Source organism: Panthera leo, chromosome B2 (genome assembly GCF_018350215.1).
Source record: "Panthera leo isolate Ple1 chromosome B2, P.leo_Ple1_pat1.1, whole genome shotgun sequence".
In the NCBI taxonomy this organism is placed as follows: Eukaryota; Metazoa; Chordata; class Mammalia; order Carnivora; family Felidae; genus Panthera; species Panthera leo.
The window spans coordinates 47,977,616-48,005,338 of record NC_056683.1 but is presented as its reverse complement, the minus strand read 5'-3'; the positions used below and the strand labels follow the sequence as shown (position 1 = coordinate 48,005,338).

General features: G+C 35.8%; 1 long non-coding RNA gene across 1 annotated transcript; it reads right to left on the bottom strand.

Annotated features, from left to right (window-relative positions):
• On the bottom strand, positions 1–26,936 carry LOC122220013. Its single transcript, XR_006202642.1, has 3 exons — positions 26,790–26,936; positions 4,021–4,072; positions 1–819 (listed from the first exon to the last, which is right to left on the bottom strand). It is a non-coding gene; the product is annotated as an uncharacterized LOC122220013 (long non-coding RNA).
• Positions 26,937–27,723: the final 787 nt, after the last annotated feature.

Below are 27,723 nucleotides of genomic sequence, written 5' to 3'. Positions count from 1 at the left end.
TTGGAGAAAAGATTTTCAGCGTGATTTTTAGTCCTGTTCTCATTTTAATTGGGATTGGTTTTGGGTGTAGTGAGAGGTTACATATGTATAATGATGGTTTTTGTGCAAGGCTATGTAAAAACATTCTTGTACTGATTTCCTTTTCTTGGAGCAGCAGGGGCCTTGGATCATCTTTTCCCTGTCACTCAGGTTTATGACTAACTAGAGAAGAAAACTCTGCAGGAACTAAAGGGACATTCTTCTCCCTTCCTCATCTCTCCAGGGAGACCTTCAAACAGCAGAAAGTCAAAACCACTGGATATCTACTACTTATTTTTATAACTGTGGCTAATTTCTGCCTGTGACCATCGACCTTATATCCTTCTTTTCATCTTCCTGAACGCACCCCTGGACAATACTCTGAAAAGAAGGAGGAAGGGTGCTTTGATGGGTAAATGAAAAACCATCTACTAAACAATAGATTCAGCAGCATCTTTGAAAGAGGAATACAATGTCCGGAGGAAGGGTAAATCACTAAAACAAATAGAAGTAGCAAGTGACTTTCTGCTTCCTTAAAAATTTCAGTTGGCAACCCCCATTTTGAGCAGCTCGACTGTGGTTCAAGAGCTCATTTGAAACCAGGACAGTTTGGCCCTCTGGATTAAGAACTAATTTCATAGTTCTCTTTTTTTTTTGTTTTTTTAAACCATCTTTCTTTGTTTTCCTAAATCTCTCCAGACTTTGCTGAACTTCAGTTCTCCACTGTCATTCTAGCAGCTCATATTCAGAAGCTTCCCTCCAGGCTAAGAAATCATCAGAAGGTGGCCAAACATCTTTTTCCTTCAAAAAAAAAAAATAATGATTGCATTCCTTTTTATTTAACGTTTACTTACATTATATGATGAGAAGCTACTAACCAAGTTACTACCTTCTGGATCCTTAATACCCAGAATACAGTTTAAAATTTGAATTCAGCTATTATTGCGTTCATGATTTTTGGTTCTTAGACATTTTATTATTTAAAATGTTTAACATCTACAATAGTAATTAAATAAGATAATTCATGAAGGCACTATCAATATAGCAAATATCCTTCCCTAAAAAACAGTAAAGTGAACAAAAAGAAAGTCATAAGTTTTATTCTACATAGTGAACAACTCTTTTTCTTGCAGAAAGTTATATGTGGGAAAAATATTTTCAATTGCTTAAGAAAATACTGTGATTATGATATGACAAACAGTTTAGAGAGTAAATTATAAAAACACTTTACAAAATAAATATAGTACACTATATTTATATAGTACACTAGAAAATATATACTAGAAATATATTATATATACTAGATATACTATATATACTAGTATATATATATACTAGAAAATATATACTAGAAAATAAATATAGTACACTATATATAGTACACTAGAAAAAGGGAATTTTCATTTACTAATTCCCTACTGTGTGTATATAAGTAGGCACTATATGTTTCAGTGTGTTATTGAATTTTATTTTCTTTGTTGGTGAAGATAAAATTCAAATTAGATTTATACTGCTTCCTCTTTTTCCTACATCTTCCTACAACAGAGAAATGAATACATTCCAGCTTGTCTGTAGCAAAGATGAACAATCATTAATTCTGTGAAATTTTCATCTGTTAATATTCTCATTCCGAGATTTTTTTAAACTATTTTAAGTATGTTAGTAGCACCCAATTGCTTCCAAAAATGAACATTACGAACAACTCTTATTTATTAATTGTTGAAAGACTTCAGAGGCCTCTCTTAGGCAATGCTTCATGAATGTTTGAGGCATTTGAAAGTAAGTTTTGTTTCTCAAAAATTATCTCTGATACTGACTGTTATGCTTACTTCCTTTCTTTCAGTTCATTTACTAACTCTATCAGATCCTACTATGTTTCAGAATAGAGCAGGAAAGGGGGTTAGAGATTGCTAGATGTTGGTGCGGAGGGGTTGAAAGTCTAGGTAAGTAGGACATCTGACTAAAGACCTACAGAAAGGGAGAGAGCAAGCCATGTGGGAGAGGAATGTGGTAGGTAGTGTAAAATGCAGGTGCGCAGGTGCATTGAATAGAAATGTACCAGGAGTGTTCAAAGGACATGGAGGGAACTATTGTAGCTGAGTGGGAGATAGCAAGGGAGAATGTATAAAGAGGAGTTCTAGGGGACATGATAATTTTGATAAGGTATGTTATTTATTTATTTATTTATTTATTTATTTATTTAATCTTGTGCTTTTACTTTGTGCGAGATGAGACAAGATTGCAGAATTCTGACCTGATTTGACATAGTGGGATCGGTCTGGCTGCTATGCTAAGAATTTTCTTGAGGGAAGCACAGGCAAAAGAGTTAACTATTGCAATACTTCAGATGGGAGATGATGGTGACTTAAGCCAGATTGTTAAAGGTGAAGGTGGTGAAAAATGGTTGCATTTGTATATATTTTATTTTTTAAATTAAAAAAAATTAATTTTTATTTATTTATTTATTTTGAGAGACAGAGTGTGAGTGGGGGAGGGGCAGAGAGAAAGCGAGAGAGAGAGAGAGAGAGAGAGAGAGAGAGAGAATCCGAAGCAGGCTCCACGTGGTCAGTGTGCAGAGCCCCATGCAGGGCTTGAATTGATTAAACCGTGAAATCGTGACCTGAACCAAAGTTGGACGCTTAACGGACTGAGCCACCCAGGTGCCCTGGACATAATTTAAAGCTGTATCTGATAGGATTGGATTACAGATGAGAGAGAAAGAATTCAAGGGTGACTCCCAAGTTTTTTTTTTGACCAATTGGAATTGTTGACTTATAATTATTCATGATGGAAAAGCCTAAGAGAAGAATAGACTGAAGCAGAAATTTGTGACTTTGATTTGAAGATGTGCTGACTTTTGGAGGCCTATCAGACTTCAAAGTGGAGATGTTAAGAAGGCAATTGGATAAATGAGTTTGGATATTGGGAGTTTGGTTTGCCCTAGAGTTATACCTTTGTTATAAATTTTGGAATTATAAGCATTTGGATGATTTAGAAACCCATGGATCTGGCTCAAATAACACAGAGAAATAGAAAAAGACAAGTCCAAAGCCTCAGCCCTGGTGTCCACCACTGTTTATTTAGAGTCTGGGAAGAAGAGGAGCGATCCACAAAGAAAGTTGAGAATGAATATAGTGAGGTAGGTATGGATAGGGAAGCAACTTTAGTGTTGCCATTTGCAGCAACATGGATGAACCAACAACATGGATTTCACTTAATATAATAAATGAAATAAGAGAAAGACACACCATATGATTTAGTGATATGTGCAATCTAAAAAGCAAGACAGGGGCGCCTGGGTAGCTCAGTCGGTTGAGCGTCCGGCTTCAGCTCAGGTCATGATCTCACAGTCTGTGAGTTCGAGCCCCGCGTCGCGCTCTGGGCTGACAGCTCAGAGCCTGGAGCCTGCTTCTGATTCTGTGTCTCCCTCTCTCTCTGCCCCTCCCTGCTCATGCTCTGCCTCTCTCTGTCTCAAAAATAAATAAAAACATTAAAAAAAAATTAAAAAAAAAATAAAAAGCAAGACAGAGGTGGCTGGGTGACTCAGTAGGTTAAGCGTCTGACTCCGGCTCAGGTCATGATCTCACAGTTCGTGGGTTTTAGCCCCTCATCAGGCTCTGTGCTGACAGGTCAGAGCCTGGAGCCTGCCTCGGATTCTGTGTCTCCTTCTCTTTCTGCCCCTTCCCTGCTCGCACTCCATCTCTCTCTCCCCCTCTCAAAAATAAACAAACATTAAAAAAATAAAAAATAAAAAGCAAGACAAATGAAAGAACAAACAAACAAACAAACAAAAACAGACACAGACTGATAAATGTAGAGAACAAACTAGTGGTTGCCAGAAAGGAGGGGGTAGGAAGGATGGGTGAAATAGGTGAAGTGGGTTAAGAAGTACAAACTTCCAGTTATAAAATAAGTAAGTCACAGGACTGAAAAGTACAGTAGAGGGAATAATCAAAAATATTGTAAAAATGTTGTATGGTGACAGATGATCACCACACTTACCATGGTGAACATATGGTAATGTACAGAACTGTGGAATCACTATGCTGTGCACCTGAAACATAATAGAACATTTTATGTCAGTTATACTTCAATAATAAATTAAAATATGAAACAGGGCAATGGTTACAAGAAGAAGTGGGTTCAAGACAGCAGTTTTTTTTGGTTGTTGTTGTTATTGTTTTTGCATTTGTTTTAAGATGAGAGAAACAATAACATGTTTGTACACTGATGGAAAAGATCCAGTGGAGAAAGAGAACATGGGATTCAATTGAGGAGAATTCCAGAAGGAATCATTGGTTTTGTATTGATCTGAGTGTATGGATCTGTTGTACAGGTGGATTGGTTGACTTGCCCAGGAGCACAAAAAGTTCATCTTTAGTAGTAACAGGAAGACATCATATGCTATAGAGGCTGATCGGGATGCATATGGGAGCTGGCGAATGTTCTCTTTTGAAGCAAGTATGAGGTAGGAATTACCTAAAAAAGCACACTGACTGATCTCACTTCCTCAGGGGTCCTCAGGAGGATTAGAGGATAGAGGATATTAGAGCCTGAAATAGACTTCTATATGTATAGCCTGGATGAACAAAGGAGATACAGTATGATTTCCAGACAGCACTGAGGACCCCATTGAGGCTCCTGGTCATGCCTTGGAAGTGAGATCAGTCAGCATGCTTTTTCTTCTACATACTTTTCTCCAGCCTGGATGAGCTGTTCAGATTAATTATTAAAAACATTTAATTTTTTCATGCTAAATACCATGTACTGGAGATATAAAAATGACTAAGAAATAGTGCTGCCCCAGAGGAGCTCACAGTCTACTGAATAGAAAGGATCTGTAAGCTGATAATAAAAAAGTACTGTTGACAATTTCTATAGTAGTTGTACAAATATGTTCACACCTTACGTTACACTGAATGGAACTCGGTCTTTTACATACCAATTGGTCACAGCAAAGCTTAAAAAAAGATCTTTAGGGGATATTTATTCACTTTGATATTTGGCATGTCTGTGTGAAATGTATCCGTCGTATTTGTAAATGATCGCAAAGTATATGCTTTAGGGAAATTGTTAGCATTATGGAAAATCAGAGCTGGAATGAAACATAACTCAGTCCCTGAATTTGACAAATGAAGAAACTAGATCTCAGACAGGAATGGCAAATTGTGTAGAAAGATGTGCCTGGTTACTCAGCCCAGGGCTCTTTCTGCCTTGCCACTTCACTATCTCCAGACCAGGACTTTGCTCAACACAAGGCTCTGTGGCAATTCTTACTTATTATTCTAACTGGATGTGGCACTAGGCTTTTCTATTTTGTAAGACTTTCCACCCTTCTGTAGTTTGATAATAAAAATTTCTCATATTTCAGAGGCTAAACTCAAAAAAAGCTAAAGGAACCCAGAAGTGAAAAAGAGATAAAAGAAAAAAGAAAGTAAAAAACTCTTCAGGGAAGTTACTACAGGGGATTTACATTTTCTCTAAATTTCTGCCTTTTCTCAATATAACATGGAATTGGTGAAGATCTATTATTTATCATCAGGCATATGGAAAAATATAGAACGTCCAAACCTTTGAGAAAATTAACATCGTTGGGCCAAGAGAATTTGCTTTTCCCTCCATTCTGTCTTTCTTCCTGTTGTGGTCTCCTCCATTCATAATCCAGACTTATAGAAACTCTTAAGTCAAAGGAGGCATTCTGTGTAATGAAACTATTGAGCATCTTTCTCCTTAAATTTCTGAAAATATCAACTAGGTTTGGGTAACAAACACATATAGAAAAGAGGAAAGACTTTTTTTCCCCTAAAGGACATAATAAAAACTCATAGTCCAACCAGCCAAGTTATTCAATTAGCTAATTATTAAATCAACATTTGAGTATCTATAATATTCCCTGATATTTTGAGGGAGAGAGAGCAAGTGGGGGATGGGCAGAGAGAGAGAGGGACACAGAACCCCAAACAGGCTCCATGCTGTCAGTCCAGAGCCCTATGTGGGGATGGAACCCATGAACCGTGAATTCATGACTTGGAATGAAACAACTGAGCCAAGATCAAGAGTCAGGTGCTCAACCAACTGAGCCACCCAAGAATCCTGACAAAGAGTATTTCTTAAAAAAAAATTTGTGTCTGTATACTTAAATAAGAATATTTGTTTTCTATTTTTTGTTGTCAGATACTACTTGCTAGTAAAAAGAACATAAGATGGAAATGTGTGTGTGTGTGTGTGTGTGTGTATGTGTGTGTATGTACACATGGTAAAGGAACAGTGACAATGTAGTCGATAACTTAGTTTGGTGTTTGGGGGGTGAAGGCTACTGGAAGTTAGAGGGCATTAGGGCAGAATAGAGTGCACAAAATCCCTTTTTAATGATCATAAACAAATAACTGGATGAAATATTTATTATTATTATTTATTTTTGGCTTGGGTTTCCAAATTTATAGTCAAAACTAGAAAATTGGAAAACCACATCCATCTTGCACCATTATTCTTGCTTTTTCCTACTGGTGAACAATCTTCCCTAGTTCTCCATTCCTTTAATTGGTCCTTGGAGAGTCCTCTCAAACCTCTACAATGACATTCAGTGAACATTTCTGAGTGGTGCCAAGCCAGAATCTCTGTGATAGCTCACAAATTACAGATTGAACTAAAGCTGTATTACTTCCTTTTCCGATGTTTAATGCATGAGTTTTCTTATTTGGTATGGCTAAGCTGATGACATACATTCTTTTTTTTCTTCTTAAAGCTTCATGAATTTCTGTGAATATGGTTTAAAATGTATTCTTTAAAAATGATTACACGGCAAACCTTTCCTCCTATTGTTTCCTCTGCACATGGTTTGAAGCCAAATGATTACGCATGAACGATATATTTCTGAAAAAGTAGAAATAGTCTGTGGAGATGGATTTAAGATACTTAAAAGTCAGACTCTACTTTGACAGTTCTACATAAAGAAAAGTGAGTTTTAGAATACCTGCAGATCTTGTCAACATCTCATAAATGAGATGAAAGGCATATTTTGGTGGTTATAGTACATCAGCTTCAAAATATTTTCAGTATTGACCAGATAAGCTTTAGGTGTAGGAGAAAATTATAATAAGTTCTTTGATATAGATGGGAAAATTTTCAGAATTTACTCATGGGCAATTTTTGTCTTCTGTTTCCCTACATTTCAAAATGGAGTGTATCGTGCATAAAATGCAATAAATGTTACTTTGAAAACATTTATTGAGTCATTAAGTACTTCACTTCCATCTCCCCTATATTCCTTCCTTCCTTCCTTCCTTCCTTCCTTCCTTCCTTCCTTCCTTCCTTCCTTCCTTCGTACATAACATTTTCAGACATAATGTGATGTGCAGTAATTTTTATGTTTACTGCTTTTCTCTAGTGATTAGAATGAAAGCTCCAGGAGGTCAGGGATTTGGTCTAATTGTGTTCACCTCTGTATCCCCAGCATCCAAAACCTAGGCTCAGGAAAAGGTGAGGTCAGCACTGTCTAAACAACACACAAAGATTTTCCATTGGAAAAGAGGATTTTTTTTTTCCAGGAAGTAAGAGCTGCTAACAGTCTAGTATATTTGACTTACTGCTTTCTTAAACCCTCAAGCTAAGACATACATATTGCACACATACAGTTGCACCTGTGTGCTTTTTGCCATTTATGATTTTAAGAGCCATCTCAGATTGCAACTAAAATATACTCACTCCTCCCCAGTGGGAGACACGTGTCACTTCTTGCTACTGCATCTAGTCCCAATTCCAGATGATGTGTTTTCCTGGAGGTTGGGTCCAGATTTGGCTCCACATGATTTGACAATGAATCAATTACAAATTTCACTGTCTCTAACACTCTCCTGGGCAGGAAAAACGAGGAATCTCTGCCTTGGCAGGGGAGATGGTTTCTTGGTGAACCCAGCAGAAGCCTCTGCCTTGTTCATTGTTTTCCATAACCACCACTGAAGTAGACAGAGAGCGATTTTTATTCTAGAAGCTGCACCACTTGAACCTCTTATCCTCTGTAAGTGTGGTTTGTTGCAGACAGCAGGTAAAGAATTCTTTGCCTTGCTACTTTATTGAATTTCTTTTCCACGCTGTCAGCTATTCACCAATCTTGGTGTTCTTAAACAGTCATGGTCCTTGAATGTAGACATCCATCAAAATCTTCACTTTTGCCTCCCTTTGTGGTTTCCATTCTTTAGCAACTGGTTTCAGAACTCTGTCCATTTCCCCAACCCTCCTAACATTGGCTTTAGTCTGTGCCTGGTCCTTAGATCCATAGGAAAGAACAAGGTTATAGCTCCTGTCCTTAAGCTTCTTCTCTGTAGACAGTGTTTATAATGTAGATAATTAGTACTGCATTCAGGCTGGAGAACATTGCAGAAGAATTTTGGAGGGACCTGTCAGATCATGCTCCCCCATTGCACTGAGCCATAGCACAGCTTAATTTTCCCCACATACTCCGCTTCTACATAGAACTTCGTTTGTGCTTACACTTTATTTGGCTTGAAATTGTCTACCGGCTTTTGCAAATTCTGAAAAATGCATGATTAATAAGACCCACAGGAGTCTTGAATTTCTTGGTCTAGGTGAAAAAGATTTCTTTTTTTTTTTTTTTTTTTTTTTAATTTTTTTATGTTTATTTATTTTTGAGACAGAGAGAGACAGAGCATGAACGGGGGAGGGTCAGAGAGAGAGGGAGACACAGAATCCGAAGCAGGCTCAGCACAGAGCCCGATGCAGGGCTCGAACCCACGGACCGCGAGATCATGACCTGAGCCGAAGCCAGATGCTCAACCGACTGAGCCACCCAGGCGCCCCGAAAAAGATTTCTTGTAACAAAGATTCTTGTTGTTTACCTTCTCTCTTTTCTAATTTTTTTAATGCTTATTTTTTATTTATGAGTAAGAGAGAGAGGGACAGAGCGCAAGCAGGAAAGGGGCAGAGAGAGAGGGAGACACAGAATCTGAAACAGGCTCCAGGTTCTGAGCTGTCAGCACAGAGCCTGACGCAGAGCTTGAACTCACAAACTGGGAGATCATGACCTGAGCTGAAGTCAGACGCTTAACTTACTGAGCCACCCAAGTTCCCCTAAACTTCTCTCTTTTCAAAGGATACTGTATCAGTCTGAAGAGTCTCTTTTTGACACCACCTTATTTCAATAAGCCAGCACAATTTAACTTCACGATATTTTTCTACCAAATTGCTCAAATCTCCAGTCTAGGTATGAGCATGAGTTACAAGATACAAAATTTTATAAAATATCTGGAGATAAGATTCTCCCTAAGCTAATTATGCTTCTTCTGGGCTTAGTAAAAGAAGGAAAACATCATAATTTTGTTAATGAAACAACTAGCCCGGCAAAAATTGTAACAAAATGAAAACTACAGATTATTAATGCCAAATGTATAACTCAGAAATTAGCAAACAGATTCCAAGAGCACTAAAAATGTATAATGATCAAGTGGAGTTTACTTCAGGAATACAAGGGCAGTTCAATAATAGGAGTGCCATTAATATAAGTTAACAAATTATTAATAGAGCTAAGGAGAAAAACACTTTATCACTTGACGAGAAAAAAATTTGACAAAATTCAACAGTTTTTCATATTAAAAATACACAATCAATTATAAATTGGAAGTTACTACCTTAACCTGATTGTATATCTAAATTGACATTTATCCATATATACCTTAGCCCTAGGTAGTCAGCATCTTTGTTAATGGGAAAATACTAGCAGCCTCTTCTCTCTGCTGAAGTTAGGAAAAAGACAAGGATGGCTGCTGTGTATTATTTAATACAATATTACTCAATAAACTTAGATAAGAAAAAGCAAGTAGAAGCATAAAAATGTGAAACAAGGAAATAAAACTTTTTTCTACATAGGAATAGAATTACTTATTTGGAAAAGCAAAAAGAATTGAGGGAAACACTACTACAAATAATTAGTCAAAAATATCATTCAGCAATCAACAGCCTACATATATTCAAATAATAACCAGTTAGAGTAAATAGTGAAAAAATCGACTCCATTTACAATGGCGAACATAAAACATCTAGGCAGAAACTTAACAAGAAATCGGTAAAAGCTATTCCAGAAAACTATAACATATTCCTAAAAGGCCTAAAAAGTAGAGTTGAAGGAATGGAAAGTTATCTCTTCTTTCTAGGTAAGAAGCTCAAAACATCGCAAGGAAATTCATTCTTGTTAATTTATAAAGATGAAGCAAATAGAAAAAAAAATGACATAATTTTGTTATTGCTTCTTTACTTTGATGGGCAAATCTATTTAAAGCTTTATTTGGGAAAATAAATAGGCAAGAGTAACTCGTTACCATAAAGGAGAAAGGCAATTTGGGGAGGAATACTAAACATACCATATATTAAACAGTAAAAAAAGAAAATTTGAGTAATTAAAACACTGTAATATTGATGCTTGATGAAAACCAATGGAGCAGGATAAAAAATTACACAGGGAAATTTAATGATAGATGTGGAATCTGAAATAAGTTGGGGCAACTAGATAAAGCATATGGAAAAGATTAAAATTCGTTTTATTCTTCATATTGCACACTGAAATTAATTCCAAAAGAAAGATCTAAAGGTTAAAAAAGGACAATCTGGAAGAAACCTTAGACAAAATCCATTAAGTGGGAAAAACTTCCCTATCTATGACTTGAAACATAGAAACTATTGAGAAAAGACTGACACATTTATGTGCCTACATGCAAAAACCATTTTGCATAGCAAAACAACAACAAGCAAGCAAACATCTAAGCAAAACAGAAAGGCATAAATATTTGCATCTTATAACATAGACAAAGGGCAATTATCCTGGCATAAAAATACTTCTGAAAACTGAGAAGGCCAAAAATTTAACAGAAAAATGGGTGAAACAGAAAACTCATAAAGGTGCAAATGGCATTAAATATATGAAAAGATGCTTACTGTTGCTCATAAGAGAAATACAAATGAAAACTACAATGACATATGATATCCAAAAGTTTGAGAACACACTCTGTCGGCAAAGATGTGGGGAAATGGGCACTTTCATATATTCCTGAAGGGAATACAAAATTACATATGCATTAACCCAGTGACCAAGAAGTTACTTCTAAAAATTTATCTCACAGATAAACTGGCAAAACAAAACAAAACAAAAAAAGGAAAAAAAAATGTATGTTCAAGGCTATTCATTGCCACAGTATTTGTATAGCAAAAGACTGGAAACAACCCAAATGTCCATTAATAAGGGACTGCTAAAAAAATATGGCACATTCACACAAAAGAGTACGCTAAAAGCTGTAAAAAGGAACGGGAAAGATTATTTTATTTTTTAATTTATTTTGAGAGAGAAATAGAGAGCAAGTGGGGGAGGGGCAGAGAGAGAGGGAGACAGAATCTTTAGTAGGCTCTGTGCCCTCAGCACAGAGCCCAGTGCAGCATTGGAACTCACAAACCGTGAGATAATGACATGAGCCAAAAAATCGACTGAGCCACTCAGGTGCCCCAAGATTTCCACATCCTATTATGGAGTGAGTGACAGAATATATAGTGTCATAAAAAAAAAATGCAACGTGAGAATAGTGTGTATAGAAGGTTTCCTTTTGTGTAGTAAAGGGGTAGGGTATGTGCTGTAAATACTCTAATATGACCCTAAAGACTGTAGTATGACCTTGCATCTGGTATTCATGCCCTTGGGTGATACTCTTGAATGTTGGTGAGAACTTGTTTGCAGCCCGTATTATATGACAAAGGTGATGAGTTGTCACTTCTATGATTATATTATTTTTCTTTACCTTATTAATGTGTGGGGATCCTTTATGTTTTCTGGATTACACCTATACTTTTTATTCTCTTAATTTTATTCTTTTTGATGAACAGACGTTTTTAATTTTAAGGAAGTCCAACTTGTTAATCTTTTCTTTAATGGTTAGGTTTTGTGTGTGTGTGCATGTGTGTGTATTGATTGATTGAGTACCTGAGTGTATGCTTTTATTTTTATTTTATTTTTATTTTTTAAAAGGTTTTATTTTTAAGTGATCTCTATACCCAATGTGGGGCTTGAACCAACAACTCTGAGATCAAGAGATGCACGCTTCACTGACTGAGCCAGCCAGGCACCCCTGTGTGTGTTCTTTTAAAGAAATCTTTGTATATGTGAAGGTTATGAATATATTCTCTTATATTTTATTCCAGAAGTTTATATTTTAACTTTCACATTTAAGTTCGTGAACCTTTTCAAACTAAGTTTTGTGTATGATATAGATTCCTATGTGCCAGAGCCATGAATGGAATGCATCATACTTTCCCGATAGAACTGAAACAATCTCCTAACTGGTTTCTTTGCCTCTAGTTTTGCCTCCTATAGAGTCAGTTCTTCATGTAGCAACCAGGGTGATTTTTAAAAACTGTGCTCAAACCTAATAATTTCCCATCACACTATAAATAAAATTAAAGAATCCCGCGACAAACAAGAATCCATGTTACCTGGTTCATGCACAAACCGTCTCCATATCTGACCTCATGTTCCGTCACTCTATCACTCATGCTGCTATACTCATACACACACTGGTCCCTTGCTGTTTCTTGAACTCTCCAAGGCCTTTGTTTTTTTATTTTACTATTTTTTAAAATTTTTATTTGAGAGAGAGCGCGCGAGCAGGGAAGAAGGGCAGAAGGAAAGAGAATCTTAAGCAGGCTTCGTGCTAAGCATGGAGCACCATGAGGGGCTCGATTCCACAACCCCAGGCTCATGACCTGAACCAAAATCACATGGTGGAGGCTCAACCGACTGAGCCACCCAGGCGCCCCTCCAAGACCTTTAACCTAGTGTTTCCTGTTACTCAAAATGCCTATCTCCAGATATAACTCACTATACTACAGCACCTCCAATGCCATATCCCAGACAGGCCTCCTCGGAATCATTGTTCTAAGTGGTCTGTAAGAGTACTGTTTTTCTATTGCTGTGCTGCTTTATTTTTCCTCATGGTACATTTCATTACCTGACACTATACTTGTTTGTTTATTGGCTGACTCTGTAGTCTGGCAACGGGTCAGTGTGTATATGACTACAGCAGCATGAAAAAAAAAAATTGGGTTCAAATCTTGATTTCATTATGTACCAGTGCTGTGATCTTTGAGACTCTCTGAGCCTCAGTTTCACTGTAAAATATCAGTGCCTTGCTGATATTTGTTAAATGAGTTATTAAATGCATGGAAAAATAAAAGTTGATGCCAATGATGTAGAAAGACATAAAAGGATGCAGAGAGAAGAGGGGGTTTGAAAATATACTTCTCTCTTTCGTTTTAACTTTTAATTAAATTTGTATTGTGATACTGTGCTTCTGACATGTACCTTTGCTGTTATTCATTAACAAAATGCAAAAAAAAAAAAAAAAATTGGGTTCAAATCTTGATTCCATTTTGTACCAGGGATGTGATCTTTGAGAGTCTCTAAGCCTCAGTTCCTGTAAAATGGGAATTAAAAATACCTGCTTTGCTGTGTCATTATTGTCAGCATTATAAACTATCCATGCAAAATGCCTACTCAAAGGTATACATGTAGGATTCCAAAAATGGTAACTATAATTATTATTATTATATAATTTCCTCTTTCTAAATTAAATGAGGGTATTGTTAATTAAAAAAAAAAATCTCTTGGTATACTTCATAGTCACCAGTGGAATTTTTGCATATATGAAGAGCACAATAAATGTTTTTGAAAAAATGAACAGATGCAGACAGGCTCTTAAGAACTAAAATCCAACAAGAGTCTATTTTCTTCTTTCTCTCTGTATTTACATTGATTTAATCTGATTTACATAATATTAATCTGTCGTTGGGCTAATTCATTAGAAAAATCTCTGGAGGAAAAAAATCCCCATTTTACAGTCTCTTAGTCCTTACAAAATATTTTTGACTTTTTATTTCTTCTCTAACTTCAGAGCTAGACCTTTTTGATTCTTTGGTATGCACAATTGTATATTTTCATGATTTTTTTCAATAGGCAAAATACTTCTCCCTCTTCCCTTTTCACTTCTAAAACCTCACAAGCTGTTAAAATGTCCATCCCTTCTGCTCCATTTCCTCACCAAAATCCTATCACATACCATATGAATTTTTAACCCTAACACCTGTCTACCCACATGGTTCCAGAGGGGTAAATTAAAAACAACAACAACAATAAAGCTCATACATATCCCTACGCAACTAGTCTACAAAGTCTATAAAACAGTTTGTCAACAATGATTACCTAACCACAGGGACCAGAAGAATCCAAATTATAGGTATAAAGGTCACCCCTTTTCCACTTTCCTTAGTTCCTGACCAATGATTGTGTTACTCGTAAATTTGTATGGCTTCAAAACCCTTGGATTTATGGCTTTTGTCTCATTACCAGGTGCCAAGCAGTCCTCCAGGCTGCAGAGAAAGCTGTTCTGTGAGATCTGCTTCCGCTTTAGGGTGTGGTGGATAGCAGAAAAGAACAGGAAGGAAGTATGTGACTGCCAATTTTAATTTAATTCATTAATTACACAAATGCTTGATATTCACAATTTACTTAATCTTATATTGAATGTGGGTAGGGAAACCTTTCACAAAAGCTTCTGTATGAAGCTGTAGCCCTGTGAACATTTGGATTTCTATATACTGGAAGTCAGTTAATGCTTCTGAAGGGTACTTGGAATGATTGACAAGCTTCTTCCCCAAGCATCCTTTATGATCCTGTGCCTCCTCACATTAACCTCTTATTTATTTATTTGTTCGTTCGTTCATTCATTCATTCATTCATTCATCTGATGATCCAGTTGGGAACCAAGGGGAATTATGTGTAAGAGCAGCCCACTGTGGCAAGGAGTATTACACTGTTCAGAACTGCTGGTGGTATATGGTGACATAGAAAACTAGACTGATTTTTAGTTGGTTTTATTGTTGTTTTAAGATTTTCAACAGACAACAGAATCTCTTACGGCTGGCACCCAGAGCGTACCATTTGCATCCCTTTCCTGACACACTACTGATAGCTTGGCACAGTTGATGTCTGAAGAGATACTGAGGTATGTTTTCGGGAGTTTGATTCGGTAATTAGAAGATGACTATTTTGATGGAAAGAAGAGAAAGATCTATCATAATCTTATTCTATGTTAAGTATTTTATTTAGGGAATTTCATTTAGCTGGGGTGGGGTTATTCCTCTTTTTTTCTTTTTTCTTCTTCTTGTTTGGACAAGTTTCATGCTTAAGGATTTTGCTGGTAGGGCATAGGAGTCAATTTATGAATTATTTAAGCAGCCTGGTTTATACTTTACCCCCTGCTTTAAAGGTCACCAAGAAAGTAAAATAAAAACAATAAATTTGGCAGAAGGGCTTTTTATGTGAGAAGAATACTTTTTATCATTCAATATAATATTAACGAGGCCAAGTTGGGGATTCTAAATCAACAATATTGTAATTTATAGTCACAGAGCACAGCTCAGTTTCAATCTTGATTCTTTATCTTGAGAAAACATGCCCTCTTTTGTAAGGTGTTCTGGGGCTATAATGTGTGCAGATACCATTGATTCTATTATCAATTTGGAAAAACAACTCAAAAGCCATGTCTTGTCCAGTGATGTACCACATTTTGTTGTATCTAAAATGCCTTTGATTATTAAGATGACCCTTCATGTCATGTATCATAAAGAAAAAAAATATGCCAACTATGTATGATACAATGCTTCCTTATTTCTTAAATATTTATTTTATATGTATTGAAAACAGTTTTTGATATCTATTTAGACACAAATTTTACATTTTATCACACTTGGGCATGCAAATAAAGGAGAAATATAAGTAAAATGAATTGTTCAAGATGCTCTTAAACTTTTTTCATAGTCTATTCCATTTGGAGTCACTTTTAAACTTAGAGTTTCAATATCTGTATTTTTCTAAAAAATACTGTCTTGTGTGTTATTAAGAGTTTTGGTGACTTAGTCTTTCTTAAAATAATATCTTACTATTATTGTTAGGATTTTTTTTTCAAGCTAGAGATACCCATTCTTCAAATTTTGATAATGGTGCTCTTTTCGTCTTATTGAAAAATGTTGAATAAGCAGAAGCAATGATAGCTGCATCATGACTGCTAACTTTCCAACGGGAATTGTAAGATAAATTGTACGATCTACTATAAAATGAATTCCAATTGCAAGTGTTTTAAAATCAATAAGATGTGCTATATCTTAGTTGATTAGAATCTCACCCAATTAGCTTCCTGGTAAACCAGCAAAATAAGAAAATCTTTATGGTGGTAGTGTAGGGTAGTATAGGATACCGACTAAAGAGTATGAGACTTGAGATAAGAAAGGCCTACTTTTTCTCTATTATTGTGTAAACTTGGGCAATGACAATCTACCAGAGTTTCAGTTTCCCCATAAGTAAAGGGAAGATAATATTACCTCAACTTTATTATAAGGATTAAATGAGATACTGTATGTCACAGTACTCAGTGTGACTCTTAGAAAATAAGTATTCAATAAATGGTAGCAGTGATGATGAGGATGATGATTTGATCTGCAAGAGACACATTTGTTATGCAAAAACTCAATCTTAAGGTTATAGAACAAAAAAGCAAGAAGGGACTTTTTGCAAAGTTACCTTTGAGCATGTGTGTTAATCTTGGCCATTAATCAGAGTATCTGACTACATCAGACATAACAAAACTTGAACAACTTATTACCAGCAGATCCTCACTGCAAGAAATATTGTAGCAAGTTCTTCAGGCAGAAGGGAAATGGTATCAGATGGAAATATGGAAAAAGGAATGAAGAATATCAGGAATGATAGCAACATGAATGAACACAAATTATTTTCTTGTTATTTAAGTCACCTTAAAGTATGACTATTTTAATATAAATAATCACAATGTTGTATGGGGTTATAACATGTCAAAGTAAAATGTGTGACAGCCATAACATACGGTTGGGAATGGAAACGTAAGAGGGATATTTGAAGTTTCTTACATTATATAAGGTGTATTATCACTTGAAAGTAGACTATGATAAGTTATGGATGTATAACGACATAAATATTTAAAGTCACACATAACATGATAAAATGTGGCAAAAAAACCAACAAAGAAGATAAAACAGAACTATAAAAAACCTCAAATAATCCAAAAGGAGGCCGGAAAAGAGGAAAATGGGGAGAAAAACAGATTGGGAAATTAGAAAACAAAAAGCAAGATGACAGATTAAACCTATTAATAATCACATTAAATATAAATACGGTCAATTAAAAGGTAGAAATGGTCAGATTGAAAAAAATAAACAAGACCTAACAATATGCTGTATACAATAAAGACACTTCAAACATAAAGACACAGCCAATTTGCAAATGAAGGTTAGATGAAGATATAACATGGAAACAGTAATTAGAAAACAACAACCCCAAGTGGCTATATTAATATCAAAAGAAGTAGTTTTCAGAGCAAAGATTATTACCAGTGATAAAGAAGTCATTTCATAACGATAAAGAAGTCTTCTCATTAAGAGGATATAACAATCCTACATGTTTATATACCTAATAACAGAACTATAAACACTAATAAAACTGAAAAAAAAATCACAGTTATAGAGATTTCACATTCCCCTTACAATAACTGACAAAACAAACAGAAAATCAGTATGATTAGAGAAGATTTGGACACTATCAACCAATTTGATCCAATCAATATTTGTTGAACAGTGTATCTAACAATAGAAGTATACTTTTTTTTTTTAATTTTTTTTTTAACGTTTATTTATTTTTGAGACAGAGAGAGACAGAGCATGAACAGGGGAGGAGCAGAGAGGGAGGGAGACACAGAATCTGAAACAGGCTCCAGGCTCTGAGCTGTCAGCACAGAGCCTGACGCGGGGCTCGAACTCATGGACCGTGAGATCATGACCTGAGCCGAAGTCGGACACTTAACCGACCAAGCCACCCAGGCGCCCCAGAAGTATACTTTTAAACTGCACACAAAATATTTACCAGGGTAGATCATAGGTGGGTCATAAAACACGTTCAAATAAATTTAGAAGTATTTGAGTCATACAAAATATGTTGTGACAAGAGTATTAAATTAGAAATTAATAACAGAAAATCTCTGGAATATAACCAAAGATTTGGAAATCAAATGACATACTTTAAAAAAAAAAAATGTTTTATCGGGTGCCTGGGTGGCTCAGTCGGTTGAGCATCCATCTTCGGCTGAGGTCATGATCTCGCAGCTCTCCTGAGTTCGAGCCCCCGTCTGGCTCTGTGTTGACAGCTCAGAGCCTGGAGCCTGGTTCGGATTCTGTGTCTCCCTCTCTCTCTGCCCCTAACCCACTTGCATTCTGTCTCTGTCCCTCTCAAAAACATTTTTTTTAATGTTTATTTATTTATTTTGAGAGAGAGAGTGAGAGAGAGAGACTGCAAGCAGGGGAGGGGCAGAAAGAGGGAGAAAGAGAATCCTAAGCAGGCTCAGCACTGTCAGTACACAGTTGGACACAGGGCTTGATCTCAGGAACCACAAGATCATGACCTGAACCGAAATCAAGAGTTAAACGCTTAACTGACTGAGCCACACAGGTGCCCCTCAAACACCACACTGTTAAATAACCCATGGGTCAAAGAAGAAATCTAAAGGAAAATTGATATATTGTAGTGAGAGAAAACAAAAGCACCAAGTAAGGAATTTGTGAGATACTGTTAAAGCAGTACTTCAAGGAGTAATTATAGCATTAAACACTTATATTAGAAAAGAAGAAAGGTCTCTGCTTCTGATTCTGTGTCTCCCTCTCTGCCCCTCCCTAGCTCATGCTCGCACTCTCTCTGTCAAAAATATATAATAAAAAAAAAAAAAGAAAAGAAAAGAAGGTCTCAAACCAATGACCTGAGCTTCCACCTTTAAAAAAATTAGAAAAAGTGAGGCAAATATTAAATACAAAGAAAAGGTAAATATTAAAGATCAGAGTGGAAATCAATGAAATACATTACAGAAACACAGTAAATAACTGAAATTAAGAGTTGCTTTTTTGAGATCAATATAATTGAGAAACATCTGGACAGACTAATGAGAAGAAAACAGAAAAGACACAAATTACAAATATCAGAAATCTAAAAGATAATATCACTAAAGCTATACAGATATTACCAGAACAACAAGGGGATATTATCAACAACTCTGTCAATAACTTTGACATCTTTGATGAAGCTGACAAATTCTTTGGAATGTACAAACTACCAAAGCTTAGTCAAGAAGAAATAGATAACCTGAATATCTCTATACTTAAAGAGATTGAATTTTGAGTTAAAAACTTTTCCACAAAGAAAACTGTAGGCCCAGATGACTTTACTGGTGAATGTTACTAAACATTTACTATCAATTCTAAGCACACTTTTCTATAAAATTGAAGAGAAGGAAATACTTCCCAACTCATTTCATGAGGCCAGCATTACCCTGATACCAAAACTAAACAAATATATAGGAAGTAAAGAAAACTACTGACCAAAATCTCTTGTGAACATAATGCAAGAATTCTAAACAAAATTTTAGTAAATTAAATTCAAGGATACATGAAAAGGATGATATATAATGAATAACAGGTCCAATTCCAGAATGCAAGGTTGGTTTAACATTTAAGATCAATCAATGGAATGCACCTTATTAACCAACAAAAGAGGAAATCCATTTGATTATCTCAATAGATACAGAACAATATTTAATAAAATCTAATATCAGTCAGAACTCTTGGTAGATTAGGAATAGAAGGAAACTTTCACAACCTAATAAGCTCATCTATATGCATCCTAGAGCTAACATCATTCTTAATTATGAAAGGCTAAATGCTTTTCCCTTAAGATCATCAGCTTTCACTTCTTCTATTCAACATTTTACTGAGAATACTAATGGTGGAATAAGCTAAGAAAAGGCTTCTTCCATCTTGGGACTTCACCATCCCCTAGAGATATGCTGCCCAAGATTGTTACTAGTCTGCATGTGGTTACTGAGCATTTGAAATGTGAGACACTGTTGAACTAAGATGTACTGGAAGTGTGAAATACACATAGATTTTGAAAACTTAGAATTTTTAAAAAATGTAAAATATTAGTAGTTTTTAAATTACATGTGGAAATGTATATATTTTTACATATTTATACATATATTATATATAGATATACATATATATTAGGTTACATAAAAAACATTCTTAAAATTAATTTCACCTCTACTTTTAAACTTTGGGTGGCTACTAGAAAAGTTAAAATCCCATGTGACTTGTATTTCTGTTAGATTGCACTGTTCCAACGTTCTCTTGGATCTTCTATAGCTGGTTGGAAGATAAAAGAACCAGTGTAAACAATCATAAGTTTTTATGAGGCAGGCCTGAAAGAGATACATATCACTTCTGCTCAGAACTCAGTCTTCTGGCCAGAATGACCACATAAACTGTCTTTTCTGCATGTATTTGTGAACATATGTGTGAATAAATGTTTTGCTCTCCATGTCAGAGGCCAGCTCCTTAAATGTTAACATTTGGGATCTTTTCCTGCTGAGCCTTGAACAGTCACTTAAGCACATGGAGTCTCACTGAATACTTTTTGCCTGGTTTGAGTATCAGTGAAAACAAGGAGGCAGAGGTGAGTGCATCTGAATTGGGGGATACTGAAGATACTGACCTTACTAGAATGTGTGAATGTGCGTAGGTCAGGAGGTGGGGGTGGGGTAGGGAGGTGTGGCAAAATGAGGAATAATTGGAAACCTGACAGTGGAAGAAAATTTATGGAAGGCAAGGAATGCCAGGCAGAGGAATATAGACTTGATGCTATAGAATATAAAGCGATTTCATGATTGTGGTGCAGGGGAGGTGGTGAGATCATTATTTAAGAAATTTGATGCTGTGTGCCTGATATATTGGAGTGGGGAAAAGCTTTGAATCAGTGAGGCCTAATGGGAGAAGGCTATTGATGATGTATTGAGGTCAAGTCAGGTTTATTCCTAATATGTATTAGGAAGGAGGCAGGAAGAGAAAGTGCTGTGTTGCTAACCTGCTAAACTTTGCGGTTTCTCCTTTCTAAACAAAGACATCAACTCTGTTTTTTTTTTTGACACGGTATACAGCAGACTTCTGTTTGTTTATTCTTCACATGCAAATTGCCTCTTGTTTTCCAGCCAGTCTGCTCATTTCAAAGCCGACCAGGATAGGTGGGAGGCTTATGGCTTTGTAGCCCCAAATAACAAGGAAATGCTAAAGTTTCTTCATTTTTAGAAAAATTCCATGTGGTGTGCCATGAAATCAAGCTGTGTCTGTTTGGTGTCAGTCTCTTTTGTCATACCAATTGTTTCAGAACCTTCTTTCTACTGTAACAGGTAGTAGAAGTCCATACTCGTTCATGACTGAGAATGGAGTCTTCTTGGGGCCCTACAATGCCCCCGTGGGTCAGTGGGAGTGTAACAGTCGTAACAGTTAGTAACACTTGGATGTTAACTCACCTGCATTGTCTTAAAAAGAGAGATCTTTAATCTTTTGATGATGTCTAGAATGGAGACAGTGGAAAATGTGCCACTAATTTAGCAGTGGCAATCCTATGTATATGTGTGTGTATGTGTGTATATGTATGTGTGCATGCAGGTGCATGTGTGTGCACATTACTAAAGGATTTTCTACACTCCACAGTGGTTATAAATGAAGGCTAAGTAAGTCTAAGAGGTTATAAATGTAGACTTAATGTCTAACTATTGTTTGCAATATTGTGATCAGACAACCCTGTATTAAAGCATACAAATCAACCTGTGTTGTATGTCTTTGTTTTGTCTTTAAAACATCTTTAATACATTTAAATAGTATTTTCTGCTGTTATAAATGTATGGTATCTATTATGTCATTCTATCTTTGTATCAATCCTTTGAGGTAAGGAAAATACAATTTTTCTCATTTAACAGACTAAAGAAACCAGGATCCAAACAGAAAGCGGTTTACTCTGGTGTATACCATATGGTGATTGGTGGTGGAGCTGAGACTGTGGATGTGTATAATCTTGCTTCATCTCTAGGGGCAGATGAGAGGAAGCAGGTATAGTCAAATCCTAATTGGAATGTCATCCAGTTAATTGCGATGTGGGTGACTTGGTTTAGAATCATGGGGGATCACTGTTAAAAATCCATATTTCTGAGCCTAAGGAAGATGCTGAGTCACCATCCCCAGAAACAGTGCCGAGAATCTGTGCTACAGAAACTATCTCAGGTGATTTTATGTATACCTAAGTTTGAGAACTGGAAAGGAGGGTGCAGTTAGGCCTTGGAGCTTAAAAGTTCTAGATTTGAGGCACAGCTATTCTATTAAGCTATCTGCCAGTGAGCTTCAGTGTTCTTGTAATTAAAATATGGATAAAAACACATGCAATTATGGAAAATTTTTACCATACAAAAAGAAAAGTGGTGAAAAAAAGGGTATGTTAAAAAATGAGTGAGTAGAGGGACACCTGGATGGCTCAGTCAGTTGAGTGTCTGACTCTTGATTTGAGCTCAGGTCATGCTCTCACAGTCGTGAGATCAAGTCCTTACAACCCTTTTATATTACCTGCATAAGACTAAAGAATGAAAATAAAAATTAGTAAAAATAAATATACTTTGAAAAATAACAGAAATTTGGCTATAGACCATGCAAATGTATTTGGCTAACTTCAGAACCCATGTGAAAACCATGGGCTCCAAGTTGAGAAGGAAACATAAAACTTATGAACTTCAGAGTTTAGGTTGTTTCTAACACAATATAATTCAGCTTGGTTAAATTTTTTTTTTTTTTTTGAAAATTCAATTCCCCTGGCAATCCTAGAAGCAGGACATGAATAACTTTCAAAAGAAAAAAATCTTTGTTGTTTGCATAGCACAGCTTTCCATTCAGCTGGAAAAAATTACTAAAATTTCCCTTGAAAAGCAGTGATTGAAATGTTCTAAAAAATTCAAAGAACTTTTTTGAAACTATCAGCTTCAAAACAAAATTTCTCAAGGTTTTTATAAAACCAAAATACCAAAACCCTGATGGGTGCTCTCTCATCTCGGGCCTGTGTGTCATCAGCTAATCTGATGCTCTGAATATTTTGGAAAAAGGAATTTTATGTACCATGGAGCCAGATTTTCCCAGTGTCTATCTTCATGCTGGGATTGGGCCAAAAAATTATGGAATCTTATTTATTTTTGTCAGGCAGAGAAGTTGATAAAAACAATAAACCTTTCTTGAACCCATATTTTGGGCCAGACACTGTAGCAAGTGCTTGGGAAATATGAAATGAATAAAACAAGATTCCTATCCTGTAAGCATCAGCAATTTCATATTTATAGTTTATAGAGAGGAAATTGAAATGCTGAGGAATTTATATCAGCAACTATCACTACTTTAGAATCCTTTTGGTACTCAAAGCATGGAGCTATCAACTTGATTTGGGGGATCTTTAAGAATGAAACATTTCCTGTAATATCCATTATACAAAGAGATGTTTGGTGAATGGTTTAGATTTGGTCACCCAGAGAATCAAGAATTTTGGATGCTTTTTGGTCCTGATGCTGATATCCCGTGTGAGTAAGGACCAGCCTTTTTGATATTTCGCCCGAACTTCAGAAAGAGAAATTACTTAGAGAACATTTAAATCATTTTGGGATGTATTTTTGCAGAACCAGATGGCTACCTTGATGTTCAAGAGATAGACCAATGAGGGGAATTGGTTTTATTGATTGATTGCATGATCGATGAAAGTTGAGAAAATTGATTTAGAAAACAAAGTACATAGAAGTGGGAGAAATATTACTTTGAATATTGAGTGAGAGAGCAACGCATTTGGAAAAAAGTTCTAATCAAAGGTGCTAGGTTAATCACTACCCTACTTGTTCTGCCTGTGAAAATTTTTTCAAGTATAAATTAATTCTTCAAATCTGCATTTCAGTGTCACCATGGCTCCTTTTATACCATACTTGTTAAGGGTAGCGAGTAAACATTTGCACAGCTAATGACAGACAAACCCAACTCAGAAACAGATAACACAACCTGGCCTTGAAACCAAGAGACAGAGTGGAGATGTGACGTGTCCATAAAATGCCATAGCTCTGTTTCTACTGCTGTTAAGGGATACGTGTACCATAACTACTTTACAGGGGTACTGGAGAGACTTTAATAAATGAGGGAAAGTTCTTTGAAAAATGTGAGCATCACATGCAGACTTCGTCTATTACTGTGAAGTCCTTAAAAATTGGTATTACATTTAAAATTTCTCTGAAGTTGCATCGTTAATCTATGGTAGCTGTATTTCAAGGGGGGATTTTACCAACAGTGGAATCAATGAACTAAAAGCATTAAATAAAATTTTCCTCCCATAAAGCCAAATTTCAATTAGACCCTATGAAGAATTGTTCATTAATTGATTTCCAAACCAAGTTGGGCTTGGCTTCAAGGGTCTAAGCAGGTTCTATGAAACATTATTTCTTCAAGTTACTTTGGAATCAAGGTTCCAAAACTTTAGAAAACAATGGTATGCTTTCTTTAAAAATTCACAGTGAGAATAAAAATATTACTGACTCTGAGAAGTCCTGCAAAGAAAAAAGCCATTGTGTTTATTTTTGTTGAACTGCATTTCTTACAATTAGTTGAGAGGAAACCCCTCTCACTTTTGTCTGGCAGAGGGTAACATCTATTCATATCTGTTTTGTTTTTTTTTTAAGTTGGATATAGGCTCATGCAGGGAGTTTTAAAAAGTTAATTAAGGTCAAATACTTTAGGCTTAGGAATTAATTACTTAAGCAACCTTGTATGGACATCTTTTTCTCAAATAATAATTATCACCATTCCACAAGGTTTATGGTATACAGAGCACACTCCCAGGAATACCGGTCTCAGGGAATGATAAACTCTGTCTATTCCAGAAATGGGGTTTGCTGAAGCTCTATGGAGACCCTCAGTGATGATTGCATTTGGTTTATAAATAGTATCCATCAGAAGCAGCTTCTGTCTAGGAACCCTACCAATCATCTTTTTTTTTCTCCCCCTCAAATTTAAAACACAGCTAGTTTGGGATAAGACCTTTATTGAGCTTATCCACTGGAGTGGAAATAATGGTTTTTGTTTGTTTGTTTGTTTCTTCTCAAAGCAATCATCCTATTTTCAGTTACCTGTTGAATCAATGCTAACCACAGTAGGAGGCAGATCAAGGGGCAGAATGTTAATTTCTTTGGTTATTTGTAAATACAACATTCTTTTTACATTTTCCTCTCCATTAGTTTTTGCCTACCGGATACTTTTGAAGCCTTGTTATCTTGTCTTTCATTCATTCAACAGATATTTGAGCACCTATTTTATGCTTGGAACCATGCTAACTGGTGATATAAGAGATAAATAAGATGTGATCCCTGCCTGGAAGGCCTGTGGATACAACAGTGAATAAGAACAATATTTGCTTTGCTCTCAGGGAGCTTCTTGTCTGCTTTTAGGGTTCTGGTCCATCTGCCTGGCTTCTCTCCCATTGCAAGCTCTGACACTTTTATCCATTCCTCAACTGTGATTTACATAATTGATTTCTGACTTTCAAATATTTTGTGCTGCACAGTTGGTTGCTGACGCCCAGCTTGGCATTGACAACTAATTTCTCAGGACTTTCTCTAAACCCAGGGTACTCTGAAACAGGCCAATGGGGGCCTCAGTCTTGCCTCAAGGCTTTCAATCTGTCCTGGCTGCACAACTACCACAAGTGGAATGAGGAAATGTTTAAAGGTTATATAACTCCATCAAACAAGTTTTTGGAATCTATCTTCTTCATCTTGTCAAACAGGCTGAATATCTATCTAAGATGATTTAGGAGTGCCAATGTGAAATTTTTGGTGGGTTTTTGAGCACAGAAAATATTTTGATGTTTCCTTAGTCTTTTAAATTAATACTAAATTTATTACAGTATTAAACTCAAAATCTTATTTTACTGAAGCTTTTTGATTTTCATATGTAGTAAATTTTAGAAATTATTTTCAAGAGGGCTTTTGATCAATGTTCAATCGACTTAGAACAGAATAAACACATTTGATAATCAGTTCATTTTCAAAGTTCATTAGTTTAATATCCTTAAACATTTAAAACTGTATTTATAAATTCAGTATATTCACCTTTCATTTATAAATACTTCAAATATTTAACCAAGCATGTAAAACAATTTAAGTGTGAGTGCCAATATATCTAACAATTAAAATTTATAAATATAGTGAACCATATTTTTTAATCATTTCAAGAATGTTTACAAACATTATTAAATAAACATACTTTTCAACTTGAAATCAGAAAGCTGAAGTCAATTATTTATATTTTGCATGTTTGATTATATGTCCACTTTTACATATTCAATCATGGGGCTGAATCTTAAAGATATTTATCTAACCTACACATAGTTTACATACCAAATCAACAGATTAATCTTTACATAAATTATTAACAGCGTTTTGATTTACTTAATAAATCTTCTTGAATAAAAAAATTTCTCAGAGTTATAAGACATTTATACACCTGTGAACAATTTTAGCTTTCTGAGAAAGTTGTGGCTATAACTCCGGGAAACTTAGGACCAGGGAATTTTGGCCAGGACACAAAACCTAGGATTACAGATATACAAGGTAATTCTAATTACAATGTGGACGGATGTGTTGAATTCTTGTTTGTGGCCTTTGCAACTCTCACGTACAATAACGAAGTTAGTCTTAACATTCATAATCCTGGGTACAAGTCATACCATTAATTTGTTACGGTACCTGCTCTGGATCACTTGGCAGAAGAACCAAGCGGCACTCGGCACTTGGAGATCTTGGAAGGCAGGAGGTTTATTTCACACCAGTAGCACCGAAAAGATCACTCTCCAGAGGTCTGAGACCGGAGGGTAAGCAGAGGGAACACTTTATAGTCTGTTAACTTCCGCATTCTGTATTAGTAGTAATTTGGGACGTGCGCACAAGCGCGCGCCCGGGGCAAGCTGGGTAGGAAGAAGAACCCGGAAGGGGAGTGTTCGTTCGGTCAGGGACTGGAATTTCCCGATCAGTCCTGTTGACCATCTTATAACAGATTTTTTCCTATCAAATTGATTTTCTGTCTGAATTGAATAAAGAGAAGTCTGGAACTTCCTCTGCTGCTGGTTTGAACTTGAACCCTGGTAAAACAAATCTGGTTCCAAAGATACCATTAATGTTGTTCCATTGGATAGTTCACACCCTGGTATAAATCTCTTTTAACCTCATTTAATTTTTTTAAAAAATGTAATTGTGATACAATACATATAAAATTTATGATATTAACCACTTTTAAGTGTACAGTTCAATGGCACTGAGTGCATTCACTTTGTTCTGCTACTTTCTGTTTCCCTGAGTTTGACTACTCTAGGTATCCCATACAAGTGAAATCATACAGTATTTGTACTTTTGTTACAGACTTGTTTCACTTAGCACAGTCTCCTCAAAGTTTGTCCATGTTGTAGTATATCATTTATCTGTCAATAGACACTGGAGTTGCTTTTGTCTTTTGGCTATTGTGAATGATGCTTTTATGAACATGGATATACAAATATCATTTTGAATTGGTTTTCAATTTTTTGTGTATACACCCAGAAGTAGACTCATTGAATCGTGTAGTAATTCTATTTTTAATTTTTAAACAAACGCTATAGAAGTTAAAACTACTGCCTTTAATTTTATG